This window comes from Tympanuchus pallidicinctus, unplaced genomic scaffold (assembly GCF_026119805.1).
Source record: "Tympanuchus pallidicinctus isolate F22 unplaced genomic scaffold, pur_lepc_1.0 scaffold8, whole genome shotgun sequence".
Lineage (NCBI taxonomy): Eukaryota > Metazoa > Chordata > Aves > Galliformes > Phasianidae > Tympanuchus > Tympanuchus pallidicinctus.
Window position 1 is genome coordinate 43,204,383 of NW_026294802.1, and position 26,998 is coordinate 43,231,380.

The window sequence follows — 26,998 nt, forward strand, 5'->3', positions numbered from 1 at the left end:
ACAATTTTCTACAGTTTAATAGTAATATTCATAACTTCATAATATGTTTTCTTTAGGTGTGGTTATCTTTAATTAAAGGAATTTTTGATGACAATCCTGCAGTTGCATAATCCTTAAGATGTTATGGTACTCATTTATATTCAATGATATAATTACTATGACTTTAAAAACTGGACAGGCCACTTCTTTTGCCAATTTACAAGGTAAAAGCAAGTTTAAGTGATACAAAATTATTTATTTACAGAGCACACTTCTCTAGCATAGATTTACCTCCTACCTTTCCACAGGTTACGTGAAGAATAACAGCTTCCTATCAACTGTGCCCATGTCTGTCCAGTTCAAAGCACGTCCAGGAATAGATGTTGTACTTTTCAGCCCACCACTCAAATGTCAGGAAGAATGGAATCTAGATGTAATATGTTCCACAAGCAAACTGTTGAGCAAACATTTGTTTCCCAAAGGCTACTGTCAACTATTGACTAATTCATCACATACTTCAGTTAACATGTGAGGATGTAAAGCAACTTGTTCAAATATGTGCTTTTGAGAAAGTAAGTTTATTTTCAAATAGGCATTTAAAGGGAAGAAAAAGTAAGTTTGAAAAGGTGATTAATGCCAAGAATCATTTCATTGCATACCATAGACTACAAGAAGCAATGAAATATGCCTATATTTGACCCATCCCCAGAAATCTGACATCAGATATTTTTAGTACAACAATGGTTAATCTTTTGGGAAGCTTTTGGAACGTTCCTTGCTGTCTGTCTGTTAGCAAATCTTTCTTTTTTTTTCTTCTCTTTGAGCTGAGAAGGAACTTCCCAATGCCATAACCCATCTGCCATTCCTGCCCACTCAGTCAGGGGATTTGTTTGATTATATACTTAATGTTCAGTTAGAATTTTCTGCCTGTCTTAAGCACAATCACAAGTAAAATAAACAAGCAAGAATATAATTTGAGTTCCACATGGTCAATCCATGAATCACGTAAGCGAAGAAGGAAACCTGATTAAAAAAATGAGATCTGCACATATATTATATTATTAGAAAGACAGAATGACCACAAAAATTACAATCATTCTCCAATAGCTGTCATTATATTTGACTGAGATAATTGGGGAACTTACAAGATTTAATCTCTCAATCTTTTTAATTTTAGAATGTGGCTTTTCCTTGCACACAAACTTTTATTGTTCTTAATACAGCTAAATTGCTCTTAATCACAACTAAACAAAGATTCAGTACTATGCTCGTCGTGCAAACATCAAAGATTTAGATTTCTTTTTCTGTTGTTTTTTCTTCTTTTTTTGTTTATTTGTTTCTTTATTTCTTCCAAGGGACTGTCTGTTCATGAATGCTGCTTCTTGATTTGCACTTGTTAACTCAGTGCAGCCCTACAGAAAATAGTCCTTTTTCATATTTTCCAGGTGGTAATCTCTGAATACATTGACTCGTGTATTTCAGGTGATAGATATATCATGAAATACAGCTTTGATAAACAAGAACTGCAAAGCTTTATCCTTTTAGACAGATACTAATGACCTGCCCATTATCATGCTATCATAATTGAGTCCTTATTACTACAAGATCAGCTATTTCAACTTGCTGCATGAGCAGTATGGTTCAGCTCATCACCAGTAATTTATTAAATCACAGCACCTCGGCCACCTCAGCCAGCAGTCTGTGAATGCCCCAAAGGTAGCCTGATGGGGGACCAAGTAGCTCAAAACTTTCTGAGAATCAGGTTATGTTAGTTTCTAAATCAATAGTCAACTTTGAAAGTGGAAGCTGTGTAACATGAGGCAGATCCTTACTCCTGGAACACAGTGGCAAAAAAAGAACACGGCATACTCTACTTATGTAAAAATATAGGGGAATAATTTTTCTGTGTTTACAAACTAGAAACCTCTCATCATAGAAATCAAAGATCTACAAATAAATCTTCATGATGGAGAAGGCAACAAACGAAGAATTCCTGCTTCAAGTATTTTCTGGACTTTGATGAAAATGAAAATACTTTTTCTAGACAATATATATGACAAGGCAATGAAACATATTAATGTACAGCTGTTTGTTCAACATGACGCTGCGGTGTACAGAACAGTCAGCACAGATAACCTGCTTCTCCTTCATGTACGTGCCTCCTTGTTTGTAAAGTTCAACTATTTTAAATTGGCAGTATTTAAAACCCACTTTCGAGTATGTAAAAGAATATTTTATTGGAAGAAAACAAAGTCGTGATGTAAGGATATGTAGTAACTGTAGTTTTAATACTTACACTGAAGATGGCAGTATGAAAGCAGAAAACAAACTCTTCTGAAGGGACTTCCCAAAGCTATTTTGGATCTTCCCTATTACTGATTTTATTACATTCTTAATAAGTACGAGCAGCTTAAACTACATAAAAATTAAAATTCAGAATGGTTAGTAATGAGAAACACTCAGAGAAAAAATATTCAAGGCAGGGCAAAAACCATTAAAACATGGAATATTGACACTGTATAGTAGAGTGAAGTGAAGAAAGGAACCTTTAGACAGGAGTTCATTAACAGATTAGACAGTTTCAAAATACCAAATCATAAAAACATTAGCATTCAACTAAATGATTTAGGCTTCTGTGAATGCATTTGTGTTGGGGTCTTCTCTCATGAAAACAGTTTTGATATTTAAAAGAAAACGATTCTCATTCTGAATGGCAGTACTTTCCTGCATTTAAATCTGTTAGCCACCACAGACATTTCCCTTCTATCCTTTTGCCTCTGTCCTGAATTTCCTTTGTGCATATACACACATACATTCCCCTATCAATGCACATTCATTATCCCGTGTGATTGTTTTTCTCCTTAATAGATGTCTGATGTGTTTAATTACAAACCAATATAATGTATCCTTTGTAGAGCTGAAAATTATTTAATTTACTTCTCACAGAACAATACATTTTGATTCCAATAAGCTTCACTCAAATGATTTTGAAATGTTTGTGTCAGGTATCACCATGAAGGTAGTTTGCTGTATTTTATAATGCAGAGGTGGTAGTTGATGGATGCATTATAGGTTCTAAACTAAGGTAAAACAAAAACTTCTCAGTAACTTAGTGACCAACATTAGGAAGCACTAGTAGGATGAGAAAATGTAACCCACCTAGAGCCAAACACATTTCTTCAAAGAACTTCCCTAAAGAAATTCCTGTAAGCACACAACATTTCCACAGATCTAGAAACCAGGGTACATTAACTTTTCATGGCACTGTAGCAATATTAGAATAGCAATGTTTAAATCTTCCAGCCCTTATTTAAATCTCTAAATCTTCCCATCAACATATTTTCTTTGACTGCAAACTAAAACAGCGAGTGAGAGAGGGAGAAAGATGTCTGGTATTATAGGTTATGCTAAATCATCTTTTAGCCCTTCTGCCTAATAAGAATTTTTTCCTGTTAAGAGAAGAGTGTGGTGACTTACAGAAGTGCATGGGAAGCTAATGGAGTTGAGAAATGAAAAAAAAATGGCTCAAATTCTACTATGACTTCCTGATGTGTGACTGGAAGAAGCAGTTTAATCATTACCTTTGCATGTGACTGGAAAATACCGTGATCGTGTGAATCATCACCGTCCCATAACTTCTCTTTCTTATTGTAAACAGATCATGTCTGGAAAAGTACTGTAGAACAAATATTACAATTCTTTTGTAATTCTTGGTTTTGGAAGGGATGTTATTAACAAAGGGCAACTAAGTTATTTCTCTGTTTGCATCACTGTATTTGGGATAAGCATTTATTCAGAAATTCTCTTGAGACGTAGTCATTGGTGTCAGAGCCAAGACTACCAAAAGATGGGTTTGCCTGTATGTTATTTGCCTATGTATCTTCTGTTAGTTGGTTAGTGCAAGTGAGCATACCTTTCTCCGAATGGTCAAGGGAAGAGCTCTTAGAAAGAGGGCAACAGTAGCAGAATTTGCTATATTCCAAAAGTCTTGGAATATTTCCATATTTCTGGATTTTGGTATCAATTTCAAGTTTATGACTGTCTCCAATTAGACAGTGCATAGTATACCAAATAGGCCAACAAGTCAACATAAGAAAATGCTTAGACTCTTGATCAGAGTGATTTTGTTATTCATGAAGTGGTAAAATTATCTGCAAACCCCTAAATGTCCTATCATTATTTAACAATGGAATACAGTGTGGTAATCTTCACTCTTTATTAATAGAAGTCACGAGAAAGAGAGGGAGTTGTTTGTAGACTTACTTCAGTTTCTTACTCTCAGTCTGCAGCAGCACTTCCTAAGAGTTACATGGAGCCATCTGGTTGCCATCTGGGTCTTATCAAACAGTATGGGACATTTCCAAGTAGATATACAGCCAAAAATTGAGCATCCACAGCTTGTGTATAAGAGTACCTAAAGAAAATATGCATACTACATATATAATGGAATATATAATGGAAGCCATACGTAATAAACATATGATCTTCTCTGGTTTTTCATGTAATACTTTCTTTGAATATCTGAGGCCAAATCCATTTAGATGACAGTAGACATAACTCCTCTGACTTATTTTGGACTGAGCCTGGCCTTTTCTTCCTGAGCTATAATCATACTAGCTAAAATTGCACCTTCTGGCATCAGTGAGATAAAAACTACTTCTGTAGGATTCAGTAATTACTGAAGGCTTCCTTGAAAGAAAGAAAGAAACCTCCCTTGAAAGAAGCTGTGGAGAGTGAACATGACTTCATGAATGTGCTGCTGAAGGAGCAGTGCACCTTGCAACTCTGCCACGTTTTTACTCTGCAGCAGTGCCTACCCCTTTGTCTTCTTTGGATCTGTAGAACACCCAGAAGATAGCTATTCTTCTGAAATGCATTTCCTACCTGTATGCCCACTTCAACATGTGAATACAGTAGGACTGCCATAAGCTCATCATGATCATTTGAATTTAGAGCCAAAAGTATGATTATACCCCTTTGCAGCTGCCATGCTTGGGCAATGGATCATATCTTCAGATGTAAATGAATGGAGAAATCTGCAGCATCTTTTTGTATCTTGTCTTGATTGCAACAGCTGGTAATTCCGTGTTCCCATTACTCTTATCTCTTGCTGGAAGTACTACTAAAGGGCATATTAAAAAAAAAGAAGAAAGTGATTAAATCAAATAAATCAAATAAGATGCTTTAGCTTTGATACTTCTTGTCCTCCCTCCACATAATGTTTTGGAAATGCCAGAAATGTACTTCAGTGATATTAAGCTGTTTGAAAGAAAGTATAATGGACTGATTCTTCCAGTTGCATAAACTGGGATAGTTTAATGTAAGTTAATGAACTCTCATGCTGTACCCAGCTGAGGACTTTGCCCAAGGCCTACTAAGACTCAAAGTAAATTTCCCACAAAACAGTAATGTTACTGTCTCTTCCTAAGACCAAGCAGGAATGGCCCAGTTCACGATTTGACTCTTCATTCAGGGCATTTGTTGCAATCATATCACTCCTCTGAAGGACTCTATAATCCCATAATTCTATTTGTCATCAACTATAGACAGCATAATTCTTGGGAGAAAGGAAGAAGAAATATTTCTGTCCCTACAACCAAAAAAAAATAACAAGTTTTTTGTACTAGATGTAGGCAAACTGAGAGAGATATACATAAAAAACTGGCAGTTTCATTTTCAGTCATTCAAACCTGATGTTTTGCTGAAGATAAAAATTAAATCTACACCAAAACATTTCAGGAGGGTTTTGAAAGGAACAGTGAAGTTCCCTGTTTTTCAGTTTGAGTTAAAACTAGAAATTCCCCTGTGTTTTAGGAAAGTGTATGCGTCCACATACAATATTTAAGGTTGACACTGAAGTTAATTAATGGCCTTCGATATAACAGGAAGGTTGAAGGCAAGCTGATGGTCACCTCTGGGAAAAGCAGAGAAGAGTTCTGCTCTGAAAAAAATCAAATCTGAGGTAAGTATATGGAGATTTCTTTCCTTCCCTTTGCCAAAGGAAATGCAGGTTGTCAGGACACTATAAAAGAGGGGATTAGGGAATTAGGGCATAAAAGGAATTAGAATAATGGAACTGATCCAAGTAATTGCTCAGTAGGAGAACACCCAGTGCTCTTTTGGTATCAACCATGGCTGAAAAATGGTAAAGTAATAAGAGATTTGGAATTTGGCAATGGGGCAGGTGACATTGGTATGCAAAGTAATTATGTCTTAACAAAAAAGTAATTGTGTGTTTGTTTACCTAAGACAAGCAGTAATTGTTACAACCTAACCAAAGGTTCCATTTTCAACTAAATAAAATATTGAACCACCATTAAAAAAAGATTGTGGAAACTGGAACTTCAAATTTACTAGCTTAAATGAAAGAAAAAAGATCTTAATACAAACAAACCTTGTGCCAAAAAAAAAAAATTAGCCCAGCACAGTCAAATTATCTCACTGATTTGTGAAATATTGTTCAGTTCAAATAAATCTGTCTTATGCTTTTTTAAACATGTATGTTTAATTTAGTAGAACATTCCAGAATGTTTAGCTTTTTATCCTGTCACTGTTTTCTCTCCCTTTCAGGTAACACTCTCAAAGCTTTTGGTTCTTTTTTTTTTTTGGAATATTCCCAGCTTCTCGAATCACAACTTTGTTTTGTAAGACTGAGGTGCTGCAGCTAATGGTGTTAAGATTGCTTCCTGCTTTTGACTGATCACAGCTGAAAAATAACTAACTGCTAAGTCTCAGCGAGCTGACAGCATTGACCTGGACAAAGCATATAAAGGCATGAAGTCTGGAGCACGGAGGCGAGGCTTAAACAGAAGAATTATCTTTTTTTCTTTAAAGCTTGGAACGTGTAAGAAAATTGCAGTGGTTGCTGAGCCTTTAGTGAGTAAAACCTTAAGATTTGCCAAGACGATCAAGATTACTAGACGTGGAGGTTTCAGTGTTTATATTGTCCTATATTGCCTATATTATCAAAACTTTGCGGTCTGTCAGTTTGTGCATTGTCAACTCTAATGCTGGAGAAGACCAGAGTGCTAGAGTGCATGCAGTGATCAACACAGTGTAGGTGCAAGTTTGAGTGTATTAAGGAAGACAGTCAGAACCACAAACAACTTCAGGTTTGCAAATTGGATAAAATCTGAAGAACAGTCAAAAAGGAAGAGGATAACATCACCATGAGGTCAGAGAGAGATAGGGCTGAAGTAAGAGGGTCTGTGACACTGAGTTGCTGCAATATAAAATGAGTAAAAAAAACCAAGATGGCTGTGAAGAAAAGAAAAATTTCACTGAGAGAAGTCAGGACTGAGAGGACAAGGGAAAAATAAATGGATTTCAAGATGTTGAGAAGGAGATATGACTCTTAGAAAGAAGGAAGAAAATTAATGACAGAAGATTTTTGATAGCCTACTGTAGAGGAAGAATTTTGTTACCCAAGAGTCCTGGGTAAGAAACTGTAGACTTATCACCTGAGTAAACCCAGTAGAAAATGTGTTACTTGTCAGGATGCATTTAATATAAAAGTTAGAGGAGACTGTAAGGTTAAAGAGACCTCCAAAAAGTACCAGAAGAATTAACTGATTATCTGGGACAGTCCTTGCTGGGACAGTTGACATGGCCCTACTCATGAAATGAAGCTGCAATTTGAGAGCTGGGAATGTAGCTATATGTAGTTGAGTCTCCTGGTTGAAGAATACGTTCAGTCACTTAGAAGATAGTCACTGAAGTTTCCAAGTCACTAGGAAATTTTTTAAAAGCATGACAAAATCAGGAAACAAAAGAATATCCTAAGATAGCAGGTGCTATCTTAGGGAAAAATTAGAAGGAAGAATAGAGTCCACAGGGAATGCAGAATTGTACTGGCAGGAAAGGGAATGAGGATAAAATTGCCTTCAGTCACTGGAAACCTAGGGGTAAAATGAGAACAAGGCCTGGCAGAGGACAAGAAAATAAAAGGAGTAGGATTTTTTTAGCCATCTATGTGAAAAACTCCGGGAAAAAAAAGTCACTCAACAATGGCAGTCTCAGTTTCTCTGAAAACTAAATAAGCTATCATTTTCTCAGTTTTCATTAATGACTGTAGTTCAGAATGCCAAGTGAGGTAGAATGACTGATAGGAGTTCAAGAACAGAAAAGCATAAGTGCCTTTTTCTAGGAATCTCTTAGTGATGCAAAATTGGAAAGCATTTGCATTATAGAATAATATGCTATTACACAGTATCTCATGACCTTGAAGATATCATAATAGCAGTTATACAGAAGTTCATGCTTCCAAATGGTACAGTTACAGAACAACACCAAAAAGTGTGGGATGAAATGAAGCTAGATATCTAAGCAGATGAGGTCTCTGAGTTGTTAATATAGAGCAAAGAACCTAAGACATAAAACAGGAAGTATTTCCAGTAAAAAAATAGAAGTCTTAATGTCATAGCAAAAACTTCATCACATTGAGTACTGTGTAAAATACTGATCATCTGTGTTTCAGAACCACAAGCTCAAATAAGAAAAATTCCACTGAGCTTAGAAATAGAGCCTGAGGTTTATATTGGCGAAATAAATCATATCTGTTTTTACAGCGTATTTGAATTGATTTGAATTGTTATGTAACTATCCAAAAGCACCAGAGTGAAAGTATCCTCTCAAATTCCTTTCCGTTTTTAATTTCTCACAAACATGTGAGTTAATGGTCAGTGAATTCCGACAGCATTTACAGAACTGATACTGCAACTTCCCAGTTCTTTCTTAATGAATTTTCTAAGTGTTGAAGTATTTTGAAGAGGTAGAAGACAAGTCTAAGTTTAAATTAAGTTTACTGTACCACCACAGTAAAATAAGTTCATTCAACCTAAATATTTGCTTGCTCTGTCATTCATCACTGCAATATTGTTTTAGTTCTTTCACACCTTATGTTTAAAATCTGCATTTCTTCACATATCCAGTCAAACAGCCTCACCTTCCAGAATCTCTATTGCTCTATGGCTATCTCTAGATATCTTGTTTTTATATACTTTTAGAGAATGAGAGCAAGGATGTTCAAGAAATACTCCATCTCCAACCACACCAGAACAACGTGTAAAATTGATTTCTTTTGCTTAGCTTTCTGACTACAATGAAAGGAAAAAATCCATATCAATTTACAAATTAGGGAAGGCAACATTGCAACAAGTGGTATGTTGATATTTCAAAGCATCTGGATACAGCTGTGAAAATTTGATACAGCTACAGTGCTGAACTACATCATACTGCTGTAAGGATTTCAGCCTACTTGGTGCTATGAATCTTGACCTACTTTTGGTCTCCAAATCTTCATGTCATATTGTTAGTCGAAGCATTTCACTTGCCTAAGATTTTCATTTCAATCACTGACTTATTTTTAACAGCATATTGAATTCTGATAGGCTTCAATAGAGTTTAAAATTTTCAGTTCAGGCAAAGAAAACAAAGTTCAGATTCTCAAGATTCCAATGTACCTTGACTATGCAGACTTCCTCTTCTTCTGCCATTAGCTAGACTCTTCTTACTGCTCTCTTCTTTATTAAAATAATTGCCTAGATGCTGTTATACTGTTGTTGCTATGCTAACTTTTCCTGTTTGAACTATGAAGGTGATATCTCTCCAAGATACAGATCAGAATGATACCTGGGAGAAAAGCTCAGAGCTTTCACCTTGAATTTTTCACAGTATTTGCTGTAGGACTCTTTGCAGTCTGACCTTCATTTTGAACTTGGAGATGTGTAATGATGAACCTCTGCACAGGATGAAAGAAAGGCTGCTTACTGTTGTTACCATTTGCTTGACTGGTAACAGATGTTCATGACAGAAATAACTTTTTTAAAAAATGTTTGCTGTTTTTTTTTCTCAGATATATCATACAAGGGATGGAGGTTACTAATATTCTGATCAGGTAGTGTACTTCTCATGAATCCATTTTTCTCAGTTTTTGGGTGCTGATCCTCACATATTTTCACATTACCAATTTAAAAGTATCTTCCATCCAAATTATTTCAAAATCAAGAATAAACCAAGGAAGCATGTAAGCGTTATATTCCATTCAGCAACAAGAAAAAGCCATTTGTGATTTTTCGGACTGTCAAGGACACAGCAGTTCCACAGAGAGTGATCTTTTCTCTCTCATCCCTGTAGAAATCCCTGCACCTGTGCTGGAAGTCTGAGATCTCAGCTAATGAAGTAGGAGCTATTTATAACTCTTCAAATCTCCAACAGTTTTTGATGAAAAACAGTCAGTCCTGAAAGCACAAACAGTTTCTCAGACTGGAACTTCAGACCAGCTCACAAAAGACAAGCGGGCCTTTCTTGTCTTCTCCTCTTCATGTCAGATGTCGTCTGCCAAGAGACTCATTTTTTCACTTCAAAAAGAGAGGAATCTGAACCATAACGTCAATTGAAAACTAAGTAATAATTGCATGGAGTTACTCCTGATGGGGTTTCTGTGGCCCTGCTGGTGCACAAACTGTTGGCCTCCACTGGGAAGATGTCAGGTGAAGTCGTGCTGCTTCTGCTGCACTCAGTTACCGCAGCTCAGTTCATCACAGTAAGCTCTTTGAAGCACAGTAGTTTGACTAGATCCTGAGTCCTACGCTTTTACGTTTCAGTCAGTTTTCCTCCCATTTGGAGGATTTGTAACAGGTGTCAGGTTTACAGGAGATTTAGGCTCAGTAGTCCTAATGTGCGATGCTGTGACCCACATTCCCCGTCAAAGAGTAGATTGTCATGGTTGGGAAGTTCCCTATGCGGGCATGCTCATCTCTTTTACTGTGTCAGCTATCAACAGTTTCAGTTACATAAATTGATTAAGTGACTCAACAAACAAAAGTGCAATCTTCCAGTTGTGGACTGAGGGCATTTGACTGATGCTGGGGAATAAGTTAGATTGTTGCTTATTCCCTAAGGAGTCCAGATCTGGGCAGACTGGGCCTGATCATCTTCCTTGTGGACAAACTTGCTGTGGGGGAAAGAGTGGAGAGAGAAGGGGAGCAGTAAAGAGAATTAGCAGCCAGAATGAGCCACTCTCTTGGGTAATTATCAGAAAGTCAGTAGGAATGTAGTGTGTCTGAAAGGAAGATTCCTGGTAACTATATCTTGTTTAAAAAAGTGGAAGATTGGAGCTCTCATTCTCTCTCCAAAATAGGAATAGAATATGAGATAATTTCCTGTGATTCTAGTTGTTACATTTTCCTTGCAATTTTCCTCAAATGAAATTGAAAACAAAAAAGGATCTTTGCAATTTCTCCAGCTCTGTGCACAGCTCTGCAGAAACATGCAGTTGTCTTAGTCTTTCCTCCAAACAAAATCCTCCATGTATCCACTCCAGCAGCTCTGCTCATAGCACACTGTGGCACCAGCCTGTTATAGAGCTGCAGAAGGACTGAAAGGGTCCATTTTAAAAGGCAGAAACTTCAAGACTCAGCCTGGCTTTTACTGAGTCTTTGATTTAAAATGAAGTAGAAAGAACTACTGTATGAGCATGAAAATGGAGAGCCAGAAACAGCCACCTGCTAGAGAAAGAAAGAGAGAATATACTTATCCCACATGATGGTAGCAGCAGCTATACAGCTATGAGTATTCCTCATGGACAGTGCCAATGGGCCGTCTATGACCCCTACAGTACATCTGTCCCATATTCCCTGATTGAAGAGAGGACAGAAGGCTCAGGAGTAAGAAGCTTATTTTAGCTGACTGGTTTACTGGAACACAGACGTAATTGACGGTTTTGCTGATAAAGCTAACTTAAATTTATTATTTGGCTTATGCAACCAGAAAAACAAGAGAAAGCAATGAAAAATGAGAAGTAGCCAAGTAGGCTCTGTCTCATGAAAGCTGAAATGGCTCGTGCTAGTTTATATGGTGGCTCTAGCATTTTGCATTAAATAAGGACTTTGTTCTGTAGCTCCGTTAAGCCTGTAAAATCCTTCTGTACATAGAGTCACAGAAGCAGGGACTGGGCTCATCCCAGATCATGTAACCTGGACATGTGATAAGAAAAGGCATACTGATGGGGCTCAGGGCCAGACCTGTACAGACTACCTACTTTTGTGCTCCCCTCTCCAGTTCTGCTGAGCTGGGGAAGATTCTTAACTCAGGCACAGCACCACACCAAATTTGCTCTGAATATCATCACTGTACTGAGTTCAAATTGACAGATTCTGTCAGAATCTGAAGCTACACAACTTTTCCAAAACTACCATTGTTCCAGTAGTATCAACTCTAAATGGGAGCTACAAAGCCAAATTTGACCCAAGCCACTCAGATGGGAACTGGCACTGCACAGAAGGTAGAAGGAATAAGAGATACATCCACAGCAAGTCTGCATGCAGCCAGGTCACATTTACAAGCATTATTGGTGTGGGGTCTGTGTTAGATGAAAGCTGATGAAATGCTTCTACTGCACCTGCACTGACACAAGCCAAAACCAACCAGCTGTGCAGAGAGCCAGCTCTATTGTCTCACAGAGTTAATCTGCAACCTGGATAAACAGCCCATGGATAATTGAGAGTGAAACACATGATATATCAGCATTCTCTTGGCAGATTTGAGTACTGACACATCATTTATTTCCCATAGATTATGCATAAAAAGCTGAAAACAGAAATTTCAACATTCACGGAGAAGTGGGAAAGAATCTCCATTTATTTTTTATAACAATTTTGTACTGTTTTACCTGTACGTACCAAAACATCTGATTAAAGATATCTAGTCTAAGAAGAGTTCCTCTGTGTTTTAGAACCGATTTTGAGTCCTTATAGCTACTAATTTATGTTCCAAATATAATATAAATGAGAGGGCAAATAAATTATGAATAATTGGAATGTTGACTAAAACCTTACAGCATAAGAAGTTTCTGCTACTCACCTCTAATGGTTCCACAGATATACTTCAAGAATTTTCATCATCCCTGTATGATCAGAAACAGTATTAGAATTGCTAGTTTTGATTACTTTCTCAAGTCTGAATTGACTCATCCTGCAGTGAATCACCTGTTTTATTTGAGTTTTAGGGACTTCACAGCTTCCCTCTCCAGAACAGTCTTATTACACTGACGTCTTCAAAGCTGTTTACGGGTTCATAATGTCTAGAGCTTTGTTACTGGGACTGTTGATTCAGTTCAGTAGTGGCCTAGAACCTATTTGCCCCTCTGGTTCTCCTTCAGCTACTCAAGTTAATGCAATGACCTCTGCTTTATGAGAAAAGAAATAAGTAACCAAGTCCTCTTAAAATTAATGTCCTATCGGTATAATGTAGTAGAAAAGTATTCATGGATCAGGTGTCTAAATTCCATATAAACTCTCATGCCTAATGTTTTATATCGCTTGTCACTTGTCTAGCTCTGGCACCTTACATAGGTGATCTGAAACATTCCTCTACTGACAAGGTACTTGGATATAGGTAGAACTTGCACTGTATAAATATATCCTTAAGTGCCAGATGCACGAGGATATTTCAGGATCTAACCTCCCACTGATTTCAACAGATCCGGTATTTGCTTCCCATTTAGAAAATTAGTCACCTACATATTAAGCAGAATCGTATTAATGGGAAAACATTAATCATGTTTTCCCTCTGTCTTCGGTAGATTCCCACTCCTGCAAGCACAGTAAATTAGAAATACAAGCCAGCCATTCCAGTTCAATCTTGTTTTATACTGGTTGATGTGGTCTTCTGGATAGAAGGATCAGGCTGGAGAGCTGGGCTGAAGCCAAAGGGATGAGTTTCAACAAGGCCAAATGCCAGGCCCTGCACTTCGGCCACAACAACCCCAGGCGACGCTACAGGCTTGGGGCGGTGTGGCTGGAAGACTGTAGAGGAAATGGACCTGGGAGTATGGATTGATGCTCGGCTGAACATGAGCCGACAGTGTGCCCAGGTGGCCAAGAAGGCCAATGGCATCCTGGCTTGCATCAGAAGCAGTGTTGCCAGCAGGAGCAGAGAGGTGATTGTTCCCCTGTACTCAGCTCTGGTGAGGCCGCACCTCGAGTACTGTGTCCAGTTCTGGGCCCCTCGCTGCAAGAAAGACACTGAGGCCCTGGAACGTGTTCAAAGAAGGGCAACAAAGTTGGTGAGGGGTCTGGAGCACAGGCCTTGTGAGGAGAGGCTGGAGGAGCTGGGAATGTTCAGCCTGGAGAAGAGGAGGGGAGACCTCATTGCTCTCTGTAACTACATGAAGGGAGGTTGTAGTGAGCAGGGGGTCGGACTCTTGTCTCATGTAACTAGTGGTAGAACTAGAGGGAATGGCTTCAAGCTGTGCCAGGGGAGATTCGGGCTGGACATTAGGAAATACTGCTTTTCTGAAAGAGTGGTCAGGCACTGGAATGGGCTGCCCAGGGAGGTGGTGCAGTCACTGACCCTGGAGGTATTAAGGAATGTTTGGACTTTGTGCTGAGCGACATGGTTTAGTGAGTGCTATTGGTGATAGGTGGATGGTTGGACTGAGTGACCTTGAAGGTCTTTTCCAGCCTTGGTGATTCTGTGATTCTGTAATTCTCTTTACACTGTCCACCTTTCCTTATATTAAGGAGAACAGATTTGCTTTATCTAGTATAAGATAACAGTTGTAAAAGAAATAATGTAAATTACTGCAAATAAAGACAGTAAGCTGTAAAAAGCAAAATTCCTATTCAGTAAGCTAGGGAATCTTTGGTTTATGAAGGTGAGGATTTAAATGGGAAGTAAAGTAGTACTTTACTTATGCCAAAATGTTACTTGTGACTGCTACATTTTAACATGACCTAGAAATAATAATAATAAAAAACAATCTTATTCTTTTCCCGATGATTCAACAGCTCTGTAATATGAAAATGTTTCTTATAATGGAAGTCAGACTTCAAAGATAGGAGAACGAATAAGAAAAGAGTACACAGTGACACCAAACTGAAATTGCTGAATCCATGCTTTGAGTTAGCACTGAGTAACAATGGGCATAACAGTTTTTTAAGTCCAGGCAAGAGGCAAAATAAAGAAGAACTCAGTAAAATTAGTTGATTTTTAGAAGAACAAGAATGCCTAAAGTATCCATTAGGAAACATCCTACAACTGGAGGCAGGGAGGATATGCACAAACAGACAGCACCCGATGTCAAATTTTTGGCAACTAGCAGTGTCCCAAAGCTCCCAAAAATCGTTAATGTCTGGCTAGGCTATGACCTGGTTTGTTTGATTTGTCACCCATTACATCTTGGGATACAGTCAGTACTTGCTGCAGTTATGGCCTTTTAATAGACTTTCTAGCACAAACAAGCAATATGAGGCATCTTATTTCCTCTGCTCTGGAACACTGAGAAGGTTCTATCAATTTATTTCTAGTCAAAGCTGCATATGACCACAGAAAAATTGCATAGAAATGTCTGCAACCATTAACTGGTATGAGATAGATGCATGCAACATATTCATAATAAGGTAACAGCTGATTTTGCTAAGAGTGTATATTTCTTCAGCTTTACTTGTCCCTTCATTGTTCTGCAAATCCCAATCACTTCTTTTTTTGTCATCAAAAGCTGCAAGAATTCTAAATCTTATTTTCATAATAAAAGTAATACCTGAAGTAGGCAAACAGTGGTTCAGAGATGATGAATCCAATTTTGCATTAGCCTGTCAGACTGAAAATAATAGGGATTAAGGATTACGGGCTGAAATACAAATGTCATGTGTATTTACAGTCTTTAATATGTCCAATCTAGTATGTCTGGGAGAAACAGTATTAGTATGCACAGCTACTTACCCAGTTCTCCTAGTACCCCTATCTGCTAGTGTAAATCTGCGTCTACACAATTAGAATAGTTCTCTAGGATGAGTACACGGTGTATTGAATAAGTAGAGCATTTCCTTGGACAACTCAGATAAACCTGTTTTTTCTTCAGAAGTCTTTTTTTTTTTTTTTTTTTTTTTTTTTTTTTTTGGTGCTATCAACACATTTCATTTTATTAGCTTAGCTTGTATGCTTGCTATAGATGACAGACGTCCTTAACCTTCTCAGGACTGCAAATATGTAATTTTTTTATACAGTGTCTCTGCTCTAAAAACAAGATCACACACAGGAACAACTGTTGTTTCTGTACTAGTCGTAAGTTCTGAGAAGATTGTTCTTTTTCTCGGTTACCCTCATCTTAGCACTAACTCTTCTTGAATACTGTTCTAGATTGGGCCACGGATTTCTGTTCCAGATCTCTTTTCTTTGGGTAGTTTGGGTAATAACCTGTTGTGCCTAAAATGTCCACATAAATGTCCATTGTCAGCACCCTTCTGTCTTAACATGACAAGTTCTCATTGGCCCATCAGATGGTTTCAGTGAGTTTCCTCACAGTCTTTTTTATATTATTCATTCCAGATCTCAAGCTCAGTCTTATCTCTAAGCAAGTGTTCCATTCGTTTCTCAGAAACATGCTGAAGTCTTCAGTACTTACACTCTTCTTCAATTTAATTTCTGTACTATCTACCCGAAAATACTTTTCTTGTAATTCAGATTGATACAGAGGAGAATACCATATGCATTTCTGATAGGGGTCAGAGCTGACCTCCTTTGCCTGAATTAATCAAGAGCCATTAGGACATACAGTGTATTAACGGCTGCTAGTGCCAGAGGAGAGGCTGCCTGCAAACTGTATTTTCCCCACTGGAACTTATTGTATGCAGACGGAGGTAGAAGCTAAGGTAAATCTCTCATTTTTTCCAGGTAGTTTCCACTAATAATAAAAGCAGCTTGTCTAGAGGTTCATTTGTTTTCAATTTCAGTAGAAATGATTTTATCTCTTTGAAGCATGAGAATGGTAAAGAAAACAAATTCTTTTTCCGTTTCAAAAAACTCTATAATTGAACACATTTGCCACTGCAACGACTAAAGACATTTCAATCTGGCTTGTGGCTAGCACTTGTTGAAAAAGTATCCTTGAACATTTCTGTAAATACCAGAATTAAATCTGATTAGCTTGCAAGCTTCTGATATTAATATTTTATTAAGTCAAATTATAGTTCAGTGCAGAATTGTTATTATGACATGGAGTGCTTCACAGGCATATATGGTTAACCCAGCTGCCTTGTGACAGATGGAGTGAAAATGTATAGGGAACAGGTCATAAGAGCACAGTCAATAAAATAATACATTTTTCTTTTATTTTTTACTCCCAGGACCCTGTTCTGCAAACACATTATATCCTAACTGCCTGACAGAGGATGGCATCAATCTGTGTGTTAGTGCTTATTGATTAGCTTTGCTAGGATACGTGCTGCCAGCTATAATAATCAGGAACGTTTCAAGTGAAATTGATCACATAGTCCTAAAAGTGAGATCATTTTTTTGTGGGAAGTCCTCATGCAACAACCATCTGATTTAAAACTTTTTAGTTTTGAAATCGATATTCTCAGGCCACAGCCAAAAGAAAATGTTTGTAATGGATTTTTTAAAGTCAGTGGTTACTAAGTACCAACACTGACATGGTACGAGTGAATGTGAGGCCACGCTGACCGTGCTTATTTTGGTATCTTTATAGAAAGGTACTTAAGATTCAATAGCTGTATCTACATAACCGAATAATTTAGCATGATAGAAGCAGGAGTTCAAAACTGTTTTACTGCTGCAAACCAAAATGATAATGTAAATGCAGAGAACTGGTCTTTATTCTCTGCTTCAATTTTTTATGTCATTGAGCATAAAAAGAACGAAGAAAGGAATATGGATACGCTGCCCTGCTGAGGGAAGAGAAGGACTGTGAATAAGAGTTATACAAAGGAGGAGTAAGAAATCCCGATTTTCTCCTCTCAGAATCACAGAAAAAATCTAAAGGTTTGGCCAGAGAGATCACATACCTACATATACCTATGCAGCAACTCCTTCTCAATGCCACATAGTACTGCATCATGAATAGTAACTGTTTGGTGTTGCTGGCTATACTATAAATGCCTGGAAAGGGATAGAGTATGACAGCCAGCATCCTTTTCTCACTTATTCTTCTATCTTTGGAGTTTGATTGCCTCCATAAGGAAAATTACTTCCAGCAAAGTTTTGATGAGACACATGATCAGCAGCAGAAAAATAATGTCTCAGTACTCTATCAGCAAATACAAAGACAAGGCTGCAGCACACAGCAAACCAGAAACTGAGTAATGAATGGACAATGGGGCATCAGTGAATATGACAGGTTACAATTCTTCCATAGCATTGCAGGAGATTTCAAAAGAAAACAGCAAACAAGCAGAGGCTGATTAAAATTATATGATGGTACCCTCACAATTCCATTATAAATTCAGTTCTTTTCAATTAACTCTGGGAAAACACGGTGAATTTCTTGTATCCTTCTGTGGCGAAGGGCGTACCATTCGGTTAGGAATAAAGGGTTTACAGTCCAAGAGGTTAATCACATAATAAATGAGATGAGACATCATTTATTTAGAGACATACAAACATCTCCCATAAGTTGTGTGAATGTGACTGAGCATCAGCCAGAATAGTCCAGTGAAGAGGAACTGGCACTTCCCTGCTGGGGCCATCAGCGGGGATTGCTTGTTTGGCACACCACTGGCCATGGCTGCACTGATCGGAGTCCTTTGAAATGGCCTACACTGGGGAGACAAGCAGTTCCGAGGAAGAGGAAGCTTAATGTTATAGGTAGTACAGAAAGTGCTGCGGAAATAGAGGAATTAATGAGCATATTGAAGCTATATGGAGTATAAACAATTCATGCCATAAAGAAAATGAAAACTATATCCCGGTAATATATTGTGGCATTGTTGTAGCAAGTTGAATGCAAAGGCTGGCATGTCTTCTGGGCATACTTTACCTGAAAATAGATAAAAACAATTCACCAGCCACAGTGCTGTCTCATACTTATGATTCTATTACAAGAAAAAAGATACATGAATAATAAAGTGAGTGGAAAAAGAATGTATTGTTGCTAAACTTAGCTAAAATGCACTACCTAAACTACATATTTACATATACTTAAACATTGTTCTCATGTGCCTTCAGCTAGGAATGGGAACTTAGAAGTGCGTGACTTAGAAATGATCTTCTTTCTCTGTATACTTTGGTTGCCAGAAACAAGAATTACAGAAAAGAATGAGTACTTTTCCTTAACTTGCGTAGCACTGGGTAGTTCTAGGTGTTTAGGTGCACGATTTGGAATCAATTTACTAAGAAAAACATCAGTTTCACCAGTAATATGGACTGCTACAGTGCACGGAAATCCAAATGGATGCAAAGCATTCTGCCGTGTTAACACAAAGACAACTTAAAGGAAACTGCAACAGACGCAATGACACCCAACATTATGCTCAGCAACACCAGGGAAATAAATAGAAGTATCCCCAGCAGAACTGCAAGTGACAGCAGTTCTAGGGACATTTGGGAAGAGTTTCAGCTCATCTGACTTCAGGAGTTTCTAGAATGCATACACTTGACCTGTTTTGGATTTCTATATTAGGATGAGATGAATCACACATTGGAAGTGTGTTTCTCACTAGACTTTAAAAGTGCTGAGGTGAGTGACTCAGTGGATTGGGCTAGGTGAATCCCACTCTGCTGACCTCCTGGCCACTCTGACAAGAGCAAAAGCAACAAGGTAGGTTGCTTGTGCTTAGAAAAAGACAGGAAAACCTGGTCTTCCAGCTCTGGTGAAAACTGTGAGAGGAAACTATACAAGAGAAAATTAGCAAATTTCTTTAGCTGTTATTTAACCAGAGAGGCTGAAGAATTAAATATCGCTGCTCTTCTGGGGATCTGGTCAACAGAGATACCCAATGTGTCCTAAATAGCAGTTTGGGGTGATAAATTCTAGTGACATTTGTAAGATGTATCGGGAAGTGGAAATTCTAGTACATTGCCACTGCATTGCAGCCTGTTAACTGGTAAAAGCAAACCGGTGGTTAATACTGCTAAGGCTCTATGAAAAAGTACCAGACAGAAAAAAAAAGGAAAGAATGGGAAGCTGTGCTGTAATCCAGTCAGCACAGCAGAATGATGTCAAGAGATACATTCACCTTAGTGGCTATTGTGTCAGACAATTTGAATGAATGTTGATTAATACAAACAGCAATGGTGAAATGAGGGACACAAGTGCCAGCACCAAATGCAATCTGCAAGCAGACTTCAACTAGCTCAGCCTGTCTTCTGGGAATAGACTGTGGGCTGAGAAGCAAGCTGTATGTTTTGGACAATGGTGAAACTCAGCAAGGTGGTAGGTGGAAATGCATTAAAGCTGCAGACACTTTTGTTGACTGGGAGTACAAGCTACTTTATCTGTGTGAATTTTTATGAAAGATTCATTCCACTAAAATTTGATCAGCAGGATGCAGAAGGAACACTGAATGCTGAGTGGCTGATACTGAATGGAGCCTAGCATCAAACTGCCTTCAAAGTATACACAAGACTTATTGTATAATGCAAAGCCTGGATAAACAACTCTCCCCAAACCAGAGGAAAATGCCTCTCAGCTTTGATTCATTTTCCTTGTCACATTCAGCTGCACCAGGCTGGAGTGGTGACCTCCCCCACAGCTGGAGCAATAACTTCTTCAGCTGCCACAGTGTAATCCACCAGGGATCATCAGTAACATGTTTTCACTGCTACAGTTCTTAGCCAGTGAGGTAATTTAATTGATGTTAGGTTATGTCACTATACCAGACTGAATTATAGTAGCTAATGAGAAGGCTACCTGTGTTCATCGATACCAAACAGTAACCATTCTGCCCATTCTAGCAAGCCATCTCCAATAAAGGAATGGGCTGGACATTTTGGTGAACACTGCATCTAAAATCCAGGCAGAATTGTGAATGGAGTTCCTCAGCTGCCAAATAAGTCAATAAAATAAAGTTACTGTTATGTCTAAGGTGGTATTGTTTTTATGAGGTGTAATGGAATGTTAAGTAAGAAGTTTATGATATTCCTTCTTAATTTTGTTATCTCAAACAGCACAGTGAAAGAGACAGTACAACTGACAGCTTCTCAAGGCATCATTATGTCATTCCTGTGCAAGACACTGCTAAGCAGCAAAGAAGATTCCCAAGAGTAGAGGCTTTTCTGAATCTGAACTCTTAACTTAAATCTTAAACTCTGACTCCCACATGCATATCTAGAAAAGAGAGCATCACGGTGTGAGAACTTGTGAACTATGTCTGACCTCTGACAAACACAGGATCCAAAGTGTTAAACCATAGAGCTTTACCAAGAGGAGGAAAAAAAAAAAAAAAAAAAAAAAAGTGTAATAAACATTAAATTGAAAACACTGAGTACTAAATCATGAGTAAATGAGATTACAGGACCCAAAGTGGAAAACGAGGACACATGGTTGTGTGGACACAGCTACATATCATTACACAGGTCTCCTAAACTATATAAGGCAATGTTCCCAGAACTGCAGCCCCATTAAAATACTGACCTGGCCTCCTTGTTGGCTTATATCTGAACATCTCCAAGGCACTCTGTCAATGGTGTAACCCACCTCTAGCTACTATCTGTATGTGCATGAGCAACTCTCACAGCTCCTTCCCCACCCCTCCCCACAGAGCAGCCTCAGAAATGTCCAAATGGTGAGCAGACCCTACAAAACATTCAGACCCGAGGAGTCTAAATGCCAGATGGCATTACTGATAAGTCTAGAACAAGGCAAGGAGGTCCTTGTTAGTCTGATTTAGGCTGCTGCTGACTGGCCTCATCTGTTTGCTGCTGCTGTGCAGGTCTGCCTGTTCTTGCCACTCCATTTGCTACCCACTAATCTGTACATTGTAAATCTTTATGGCTTTTAAGCATAAAGAAGATTATAGTATTTCCTAACACAGCAATTTACTTTTCCATGTTATGGACCTGACAAATTACCTTATCCTCTGTATTTTCCTTCATATCTTAGGTACATGCACATATTTTACATTCCCTGGCTTGGAAACCTTTCTGCAACCAGCTGCTTTCATGGGCTTCCAGTTGCTTTCTACTTCAAGTACGTCAGAGAAAATGCAGATATTTTCTCCTGACATTCCATTACTCATTACAGCCATTTGTATGAACGGCTTCTTGCCAATTGGGGGCTCTGGTATAGTATGCTCATTGCATTTCTTTAGCTTACACCTGGCAGAAGATCATCTCCTCGTCTGTTCATCAAGACTTCTCCAGGGTTTTCTGACCATTCCTTTCTCCACCCACCCACAGAAGCTAGCAGCTAACAGTTTATGTACATAAATCAATCCCATGTAAATGAACCCACTGTCTGCAAGAGCACTGTAAATATGGAGAAAATAAACCAAACAACCTTAGATGGCTCATTCTTTTCCTCTTACATACAGGAACGTATACACTGGGCCTTAATGGTCCATCCTGTTTAGCTGCAGTGGCCGACTGTCAGATAAAAAAATTCTTAGCTTAGAACTGTGATTGTACTCGTGAAAAGTTACCCTAAAGCTCATCGTGTTCACCAGCAACACCCTTAGCAATCAGCAAGTTACAAGAAATCCTATTATCTGTGTTATAATCTGACATATGCTGTGGTATGAGCTATATTGCCTTGACATACTGAAGTCTTTGCTTTCAATGTATTTGATCGCATTCTTCATAACTAAAGGTGCCTGTTAAATAAAGATTAAAGTGTCCCCTTAATGGTGTCACACTCACACTTGCCTCAACCTGAGGATAATAGGTAGAAGGAATTTGTTCACCATTTTAGTCAACTCAGAAGGTAATTCAGATCATAAATGGTCTCCACGGCCATTTAAATATTCATGTATTTCTCTACTAAGTAGATAAGGTACAATGCAACCTTATTTCCTTAATGTAACCTAAGTCAGCAAGGGTGAACCCAGGCCAAAATCAGACAAACTCCTCAGTGCTGCTTTGGGCAGAACATGTTTGCCTCGATGAATCTACCATACCTGTGCAAGCTGTAATTGCAAACTTTCCAGATCTTGCAAGCTACATGCCAAAAACTTCACCAAAACAGCACACCAATCAAACTTCATCGAGATACATACCACCACAAGTGTCATGTACATAACATGTGGTGTAGTCACAGTCTCCACTTCTTCACTCCAAGGCTTGCCTGGGCTGGACATGCAGCTGAGTCCCAGAACAACCCAGCACCTCAGTTTCAGCAGTTCCTTGAACTCCATTCCTCTCAGAGGAAGAGATGTGGATTACACGAGTACAGCCCTTGGTCACAAAATGCATGCTCAGCTTGGAAATCACACTGGAGCTCTTTGTGAGTTGCATGTGGCCCAGGAGGCTGTGTGGCCTTGTGTTATTCTATACATGCAATGGCTGTGATTGACATAGAGAAATAAAGTGAAAACACATTTATTACACTTTCCGTCTTTTTCCGTTCCCAAATGAGAAAGAAGCATCGTTGGCTGTAGCTCAACAGCAGTAAAACTGTTCAACTTCCAACCTCACTAAAATGTACTGTCAAAGTGGTATTAAATAAATAGTGAATGCCTGAGCCTGTGAGAGGAAACAAAAAGTAGTTCATAGATACATGAGTGACTTTATTGACAACTCTGGGATATGCAATAGCCTGACTCTCGGGTCTTAGGAGAGATAAATAGGCAGTCAGAACCTACTGCTTGGGCATGAAAGAACAAAGATCACGCCTGGGCTGCGGATGCTTTTTCATCTCAGTGAAACAGGAGTGAGCTGATCTGCAGAATCAGAAAGTGAAATCAAACATGAGAATCAGAAATGAGTCCGGGCCTGTGAAGAGATCCAATAGCACAAGAAAAAATGAAAGATTTAGCCCTAGAAATTTCTTTAAAGAGAAAATGAATTGTGCCATGCCCAAAGGAACTGTCAAAACTCAATGCTAAAATCAATGTCCTTTACATATACCTTAACACTGATATCAGTTTTAAGCCAGGACCTTCACCCTAGTGCTATGACCTTGATCTCTCATGTTCCTGCATAACTTCACAGAATCCCAGCTCTGTTTTCCCTTCTCTTCTCACCCTTCATCCAGCTACCCTAGACTCCCAGCTCTCTTTTGCCCCACACCTTTATCTGGAGGACACAGGAACTATAATATGTAGGCTTTCTACTGCTTTCTGCTGTGCCAGGTGTTGCAGGTCAGCTGATGGATAGGCAGAGAAGAAAGGAACCTTGTGAAGTTGCTCATTCCTCATTGGTCAGAGCAAGCCAGCATACCAAATATCTCCCTGGGGCTGTAGAAAGAAGAATGAAAGCACAAGGAAGACTAAGACCAGTAAACAGATGCTCTGATTCTTTCAGAAGAAAGCATTTTTAAAGAAGTGCTGAAATTTACAGAGAACGTCTCACAGACATAAAGATGTGAGAAGATTCATATTGGTCCATATTATAGAACAGACTCCTTAGGGCTAAGAGCATTTTCCAGAATTTTTACATCTCCAGCTAATGCTATTAGAAACCAGTCAATCAGGAGCAAATCTATTTTATTAGCCAGATGTGCGACTTTCTTTCTTGGCAGCTGGCAGCTGAGAACTTGTAAATGTGCATTCACCTACTTCATTTTTAAGCAACATCACTGCCAACTAGCAAATTTACCCTGACATTTGGTAATTTCTTTTGTCTATCTTCCTACTTCTCTACCTCAGCAATAATGGCAATTTGTTAATTGTTTTTGTGTTGTCTTTATTTTCTATTCTTTTAACCATCAGGAAGCTGCTTTCATAAAGCCATCTGCACTTATTCACTGCCAACACTCAATATGATTTTAATAAGCCTTGTGTGGTTTTGACTTTAACACTTGTTTCCCTGTGCACAAGAGCCTATTTCCTTAGCAGTCACATAGTTTGTCACTTCAATAAAGTTTCCCAAATTGCTTTCTAAGCTGGCCAGATTTCAGTCTCACTTTCTTAAGCAACAAGCTAGATCTGAGTAAAACTGCAATACTGATCATTATCCAAACTGGTTGATGTCCATCTCTTTGAACATGAGTTTCCCTCTGTCTAAAATCCTTCAAAAGGGAAGTGGGTACCTAAGGAAGTACTGATATTTCGAAAAATGACAGCCATCATCTTTTAAGGTTCATGGCAGCATGTCTTCAGGATCAAGTAGTCTCTTTTCACAAGATGGTTTAATGAATTTCCATCTCTGAAAAGCTCACCTGGGACTGAAAATCACAGCCTAGTATTTTTCCTGCTCTCATAGCGTCACTAGCAATGATAATTCCAGGGCTGGAAATTCCTCTTTAGGTACTTAGCCACAAAGGGATTTCTGCAAAGACTGATGATAGATGTTGGGAGGGAGTGCTGGATGGTCTCATGGCTCTCCTGTGGAGAGGCAATCACAATCTTCAATAATAATGTCAACAACAGAAAGGTAAAAAATAATAAAAAATAAATAAATAAAAGCTATCATTTGGGTGCTGTTCAACAGGGAAGACTGAGCTGCTGTAACAGTTTCTGGCTGCTGGGCTGATGGCATAATTTAACTCCATCTCTTGCACCAAATTGGGTGTTACTCCAGCCCTGCATGTGGCAGCTCACTCTCCCTCCTGGTGGGAAGGTACCCCACAGAGAGCAGAGCTCTGCCAGCTCGCAGGATGCACTGCCTCACTGATGAGCAAGGAGGGGCTCTGTCAGGAGATGGGAAGGGGATGGAAAATGGAAAAGAATAAGAGTAGGTGGGAACAAGCAGGAAGACCACTTGGAGTAAATTGCTATTCATCTCACTGCAGTCGTACTTCTTCCTCCCAGACACCACATTTTCGCTTTCGTACTGTTCTTAAATTTTAAGCTGGTTTGGTCAGGGACTACTTGTCATGAAATTTACTCAGAAAAATAATATTGCTCACTGAATAGGGCCTGGAGTCAGAGGACCTGACTCTTATTCCCACTCTGGCCCTTTTGGCACCACTTGCAAAACATGGGAAACGTCAGTAAATCTTCTTATGCCTCTGAATTCTCCATGTCTTTCTTTTCTGTTTAAATCTGAGCTCTCCCAGGTAGAGATTGGAACAATGAAAACCTGATCCTTGATTATTAGCACCCAGTCAAGGTACTGATAAATCCGCTGTCCTTGCAACTGGCACAAACAAACAGCAACAGCAGAATTTCAGGGGGGGACAACAAACCTCACATTTAAAGCTGAGTTAATAACCGTAAGGATACAGGAATATAAAGAAAATCCAAATTACTTTTCTGTGCCGGAGAAGGCTTTGCAGCAGAAACAAGAACAAGGCTATAGTGAAAATTCTTAATCTCTAAAGCAAACATCAAGCAGGTGCCATATTTCATATTTTCATACATAGTTTTCAGCCCAGAACCACACTTTAATCAGGAAGATTTTATAGTTCAGAGCTTCCTGCAAATCTCTGCTTAATGTAAATTTTAATACCTTTGGCATATTTTGGCTGCCTGCCTCTTATTCACTTGATGCACCTCAAGCAAGTTTTAAATTATGCTGTTAAAACAAAAAACTATTTCAGATGTGGTAGACAGTAAAGTGATTTTGTAAAACAACATTGTAGGAAACTGCAGTTACTGTCTGTCATTGATTTTTCTGCATACAGCTCTAAGACGTGCTCAGTTTATAGGCAAATTGATGGCTGGGTGGGGAGTTCTGGCTTTGCTAATCATGAATCTGTAGAATCAGGTTGTAGTTTCACGTTGTTTTCAGCATCCAAGTGTTGGTTGCTGTGTTGGTAATTTACGATTCCAAACTGAATCTTTCCAGAAGTCCAGATTACAGTGAAGTTGTGTAAAAAGATGAACTGCTCCAGCTGCTGTGACACATACTGCAGGGAAGGGGCGACTCACCTGAGGGAGTTCAGAAAAAAGAATTCTCTCAAAATGATTTGCCACCAACAGAGAGATGATGTACATCCCGAGTCAAAAACTTTCTCTCCTTTAGGCTAAATGTGTGGTCTTTCTCTAATTAAATATCACGGACATTGAATCTGATATGGAAAGGCAGAACAGATATCCAGGGAGAATTTTAATTTGAAAGAATATGAAATGAAGTATTGAATAATGAGGATTTTCTGGTGTTCCTCTCGTTTTTGAATTAGATTGCTACAGCATGTAGCTCATCATATATTTAATTCAGAAACAACATTAATAAGTCACCTAGT

The 26,998-nt window shown here is 38.6% G+C and overlaps 1 long non-coding RNA gene across 1 annotated transcript; it reads right to left on the minus strand.

Moving 5' to 3' along the window:
* Window positions 1-663: 663 nt before the first annotated feature.
* On the minus strand, window positions 664-12,922 carry LOC128073224 (uncharacterized). The gene is made up of 3 exons (XR_008202653.1): window positions 12,841-12,922; window positions 4,953-5,101; window positions 664-4,393 (listed from the first exon to the last, which is right to left on the minus strand). It is a non-coding gene; the product is annotated as an uncharacterized LOC128073224 (long non-coding RNA).
* Window positions 12,923-26,998: the final 14,076 nt, after the last annotated feature.